Below are 6062 nucleotides of genomic sequence, written 5' to 3'. Positions count from 1 at the left end.
CTCGGATTTGGCGATACGGGCGTATTTCCTATTTCGGGGTGATTTCTTTGATGTGGCTTATATTGCTATAACTGGTTTTTTCATGGTGTACTCCGAGCTTGCTCTCGCTCCGGAAGTTGATTCGTGGGAAGGGAGGAACGGGGTGTGCGTGCAGAAAATACAGGGGGTGTATTATAAAATTTCCGAACATGGGAAATCTTGTGATGATTTACCGTACCTTTGGCGCGAATCCGACCGTTTCTTCTGATTTTTGGGCTTTTGGAGTCGATGAAATAGTTCTGGGCATTATTAAAGAGGGCTGACGAGGAGATGGCCCATAAAATAATTTTCGTTTTGGCCAAGATCTCAATTTTCCCTAAGGTGATACACTGTTCTTTCACCCTATTATATCAGCCGATGTGAACTAGTATAATTCGACATGTCAACCGATATTGTTCAATCAGTTTTTCTTTAAATAAGCTCCACTAGCTGATAAATTTTGAAATCAATATTTTAGACATAGTCTGGTATTTGGATTTACTGTACCCATTCCAAGATTTTGATATCTTGGTTCTAAAATATCAGCTAAGATCTTGAAAATTTTTAATTTTCTCCAAGTTTCTTGTCACCCCTCTGATCTGAGATTTACGAACTAGAGGTCACAACAATCATCGTATATTTATGGAGAATTCTCTCTACAAGCATGCAAAGTATTCTAAAAATGAAATCAATACAGCACATTAGAATTCATAATAAATTAAATCTAAAATTTAATTAACTAAAATCAACTTTAATCTTTCACAAAATTTTAATAATATTATAAAAATCTTACATCAATTATTCCTCCAATAATAATTATGTAAAAATATAATAATAAATCTATATTATCTACTTTCGCTTCTAACTCACTTCTAAAACAATACCTATATTTATAATTAAAAATCTGATTTTAAAAAAAAAAGAAGAGGTAATGAGCTCGATAGCCTAGTAAGTAATAAATATCTCAGCGAGATATTTTAGATATTGTTATAAGATATGATGTTCAAGAACAAATGCTATAAATAAATATAAGAACATATTTCATACTAAATTATGCAAATCAAATTCTTTCAAATATTCATATACACACATAATCATAGATCCGATCAGAAACAAAATACATATAATTCAACAGCCTTAACTACGATCACAATTATCTCTGTAGTAGAGCTAGAACATAAAAAGTGAGCTTAATCAGAGTGCCAATATATAATCCCCATTGGTAGAGTCTAGAATATAGTTAGTTTGAGAATTCAAATTCGATGTATATCAAGGAACCTTTATATATAAAATAACATATATATCATAATTCTATTCAATATATACATATTTCACAACAAATCAATAATACCAAAAATTATTTTTCGTTCAAATATAATTTCATAAATCATGCATAATTTTAAAGGCTAATTATTTATTTTTAAAAATAAAATATGAAATATTTTAAAAAAATAATTTATTAATTATCTTTGCAGAATACTGAACGGACAGATTTAATCAATTCTGAGAGAATCTTTCAGAATCTATGATTAAAACTATATTCTTCTATCAGTCTTAAACCACAACTAATAAAAATTCCAAGTTTTAACACCCTCATAAGGCTGATAAAAGTGGTAGCATTCAATATTCCGATCAGTTGAATCAAGAAAATTTTATCTGATCATGATTAAAATAGAAAACAAATGATTCAATAGAGATCCAAGATGATCGGATCAGTAGTGTTCGACAATAGTCAAAGTGGAGGTCGATATACTAATAGATAATTAAGTATCAATTTAATCAAGTAGCTTCATCTAATTAGAATCACTTAAAATATAATAATTTAATAGAGATTAACAAGGACCAAATTTCGTGATGCTTAACAAAGGCTCAGATGGTATGGGCATATAGCTCAATTAACAGAGCATACTCCCTATTGGAATCAACTCAAATTCAAAGCAACAAGATGGGTTCATTGGGTTCATAGATCACGTAGAAAGAGAATATCAAAGGAGAAAAAAATTAGCAAGATGGAACATGGCTAATCAGACGATACTATCTAATAGCTCGATCAATTCGAGTAAGATAATTTTAATAAATCATGATTGAACTAGTGTATAAATGATTCAACAAAAATCATGAATAATCAAATCTAATTGTCACACCTCCGATTCGAGATCATGAGCCAGGGTCACGACAACCGTCGTATATTCATGGAGAACTCTCTCCACAAGCATCCAAGGTATTATAAACAAAATATCAATACATTACAGTAGAATTATAATAAACTAAGTCTAAAATTTATCTAACTAAAATCAAACTTGAAAATCTCTCATAAAATTTCAACCATATTTAAAAGATCTTACATCAATTATACGTCAAATAATAACTCTATAAAATATAATAATAAATCTATATCTAAACTTGGATGATGTTGTCATCTATATCCATGTGGAACCCCTTCAATACGAAATTAATGTACCTAGATTGGGACAAGCCTAGCACCCACTTAAATCTATCTTAGAGATCTTTACACCAAGTATATCGGATGCTTCATCCAAGTCTTTCATGAAAAATTTCTATGATAGCCAAGTCTTTATCGATCAAAATATTGGGATACCATTCCCAATGTACAGTATGTCATCCACGTACTGAACCAAGAAGTTAATATTACTCTCACTTGTCTTCTTGTACACATACAGTTCATCCATATTTTTGATAAAATCAAATAATCTGACTATCTTATCAAAAATGGATATACCTGTTGGAAAGCAGATAGTTCAAAGCATATATTTTTAAAATTTTTTATAGCAAAAGTAGTAGGTTAAACTATTTAATCTCCTACATATACTTTAGATCAGATCTAAAGTACCTTCCTAAGGTTCTATGATATGAAAATATTACACAAAAAAAATTAATTTGAAAGAAAAGACTGTATCGATCGTATCGATGTCCTGAATCAGATCAAATGCTTAGATCTGATCCGATGAGTTCAAAATTCATTATCTGATCGTCGGTCGACAATCACCACTATTGATGGATGTGATAGGAGGTTCTTCCTGATGCTGAGCAGCCGCACAATATGTCCGGCCACTACAGGTAGTCCACTCGAAGCCCCGAATAGATCATCCTTTCTGAGAGTGCTAGCTCATGATGAAGGCTCTGGATGGCTGATGGAGACTCCTTTCTTCAGATCAAATGGATACCTCTAAATCAAAAGAAAGAGCTTTTCAAGGAGGAGATGGTGTAAAAAGAAGAATAAAACTATTTTTATTTTTCTCTCTCACAAAACTGAAACTAGGAAACCTTAGAACCCCCACCCTAGATCTCACGCCCCAAAGAGGTCTTCTTCCTCTTTTTCTCACACACGGATGCCCACCCCTCTCTTTTAGATTTCTCATACCCTCTCTGAGATTCTCTTATGCCAAATCTGATCTTAATTGGTGCACAAAAATTAGTCCTTCTTAAAGTGGCATCCCATGAAGAGTTTGGATGATTTGGTTCAGGTTCAAATAGTCTTTTGATCTTATCATGAATTCAAATCATATTTGAATTTTTTTTTTGAACCAAATTTAATCTACATCAAAGGGACTCAAAAAAGAGGGCGACACAACTTAGATTGGTACAAAAAATCTACACAAAAAATTATTTTTTGCATGAGAAAGAAGGCTGGTTGGCGACTAGGTAGAGTCCTGTTGGTGCAGAATTCTGCCAACGCCGGAGAAGCTGGAGTCGAGAGGATCGTGTCCGCCATCGAGACCTACAAGAAAAGTCTAAACCAGAGTTGGGGGTACTCCAGCAAGACCCTCTGATGCTCAAGTCAGTACTCTGCCTCAACAGAAATGAAGCACTCAAATGGAATTTTAGCAGAGTTTCGAGATAGAGTTTAGAGCTTAGAGAAGAACGTATCTGGGGGTCCTTTTTTATAGACGGAGAGTGTAGCTGATTGACAGCAACGTCTGTAACTACCTGGTAGTGGGCCGTTTGGGGCCACGCGGAGTTTGTTATGGAGAGTAGTGGCATCAGGGGGCCGTTCAGGGCCACGAGGAGTTTGTTATGGAGAGTGGAGTGGTGTCCGTTGTCGCGACTTGCCAGAGAATGGTGGAGCCACGTAAAATTCATTACAGAGAGTGGAGCATGATAATGGCCATTGTCGTAACTTGTCAGAGAGTTCGGACCTGACGGCTGAAGCTCGGTTGGGACATTTGATGGAGTGGAATGGCTCTCTATCTCAGCAATCCAGGAGAAGCTCGGATATTTTTGAGGTTGCTGACGAGTCCACTGTTGTCGGATGCCTTGGGCACTGATGCTACAGGCGGGAGTCATCTGCTGTAAAAGTTCGGACGGAGACTTTCTGTTGGTGAAGTCTGGTAGGAGTCCGATTGCTAGAGAAGTTCGTCTGGGATTTGCCTGATGTGGAAGCTCGTCTGAAGATTATCCGTCGGAGAGGTCCAGTTTCATGAGGAATCTGGTAGGGGATCGTCCGACAGTGGAGTTCGGATGGCGTTGTGGAGGTTTGTCCGCTGGAGGAGTCTTAAAGACACTATGGAAGTTCGAACGTCGGAGGAGCCCAGGATTCAATATTCAATTCTGCTGTGGAAGTTTGGACGGAGTCTGACTTTTGTAGGAGTCTGAAAGGAGTCTGCTTATTGTAGAAGCTCGGACGAAGACCAACTGTCGTAGAAGCTTGGATGGAGATTTCTTATAGTAGAAGTCCCACTGTTGGAGAAGCTCGATCATCGACGAAGTCCGAAAGAAGTTCGAAGTAGAGATCCGACTGGTGGAGCCTGTCCGTTGTCTGTGATCCGTCCACTGTGGAAGTTCGGATGGAGTTTGACTCTTGTAGGAGCTCGGATAAAGTCCGCTTGTAATAGAAGTTCGGGGTAGAGATCTGGTTCTTGTAGGAGCTCGGATGAAATTCGAAAGACGGTCGACCGTCGTAGAAACTTGGATGGAGTCTAGTTACCGTAGAAATCCTGCTGTTGGAGTAGCTCGGACATTGACGAAGTCCGAAAAAAGTTCGGAGTAAAGTCGTTCGTGGCTGGAAGAAGTCTGGAAGAGATTCAGAGAATGGTCGATCACTGTAGAAAACTGGCTGATAATGAGGCTCAAAGAGCATTTGGAGCAGTTCGGTAGATGAATGGGGGAGCTCATTATCAGAGAAGTCCGGATGGTATTATGGAAGCTCAGACGGTTGAGGGAGTTTAGAAAGACGCCATATAAGATCAGAAGCCGGAAAAGCCCTGGAAGGGTCGGCCTTTTACAAACTTCGATTGGGGGTATTTTATACCCAACACCAGTCCTCCTACTTTCGAGTTCAGGCTCCGAATGAAGGAAGTACAGAGAAATTTTCACAGTCGAAGTTGCCTCCTTCGATTTTCGTACTTGATTGTTTCCAGATATTTTGGTATTTGGCATGCTGGTGCTGGAGCCTTTTCAAATCGAGGCGATCCGAAAAGATTTTTTCGAGATTTTTGCTGGAGCGCTACTCAAGGTATGGTGCAATAATGGTTCTGTCAGCTGTCAGTCACTTTCAGCCGCCTGCCACGATGAGTGAAACACGTGGCGGTTGTAGATCGGCCAGAGAAGATTCGTGATCATTATTCCGTCGGACCTCGTCGCCTATTTAAACCTGCCTCCCTCCTTCAGGTGCTTCACTTTGCCTGAAAGTTTCTTCGGTCCCTCCTTCTTCCTGAGAGTTCCGTCCTTCCTCAGCATCCTTTTCAGCCTTAGGCGTACTTCGAGTCGTCCCCATCTCTGCATCTCTGCATCCTTCGGACCAGCCTAGGTTAGTTCTAGAACTCCCCTTTTTATTTTTTCTCTTGCTGTTCTTCTTCCATTTTTCTTCTGTTACATTCCACCTATTCGATTTTCCACGAACTTTCCGTTTCTTATTTTTCTTATTTTTTTTGAAGTTTTTAGGGTTTTTGCTCGATTCAAAATGTCCTCCAACACTTTCTCCTCTAGCAGTTCTAGGAGTTCGTCTGTCCCACCTCCCCAAAACCTTAGTTCTGTAGATGAACCTCGTCCGATCTTTGTACCAGACACCATCCCCAACTCTCTGA

The sequence above is a fragment of the Elaeis guineensis genome, chromosome 5, assembly GCF_000442705.2.
Source record: "Elaeis guineensis isolate ETL-2024a chromosome 5, EG11, whole genome shotgun sequence".
NCBI classification, from domain to species: Eukaryota; Viridiplantae; Streptophyta; class Magnoliopsida; order Arecales; family Arecaceae; genus Elaeis; species Elaeis guineensis.
This window is presented reverse-complemented; position numbering follows the sequence as displayed.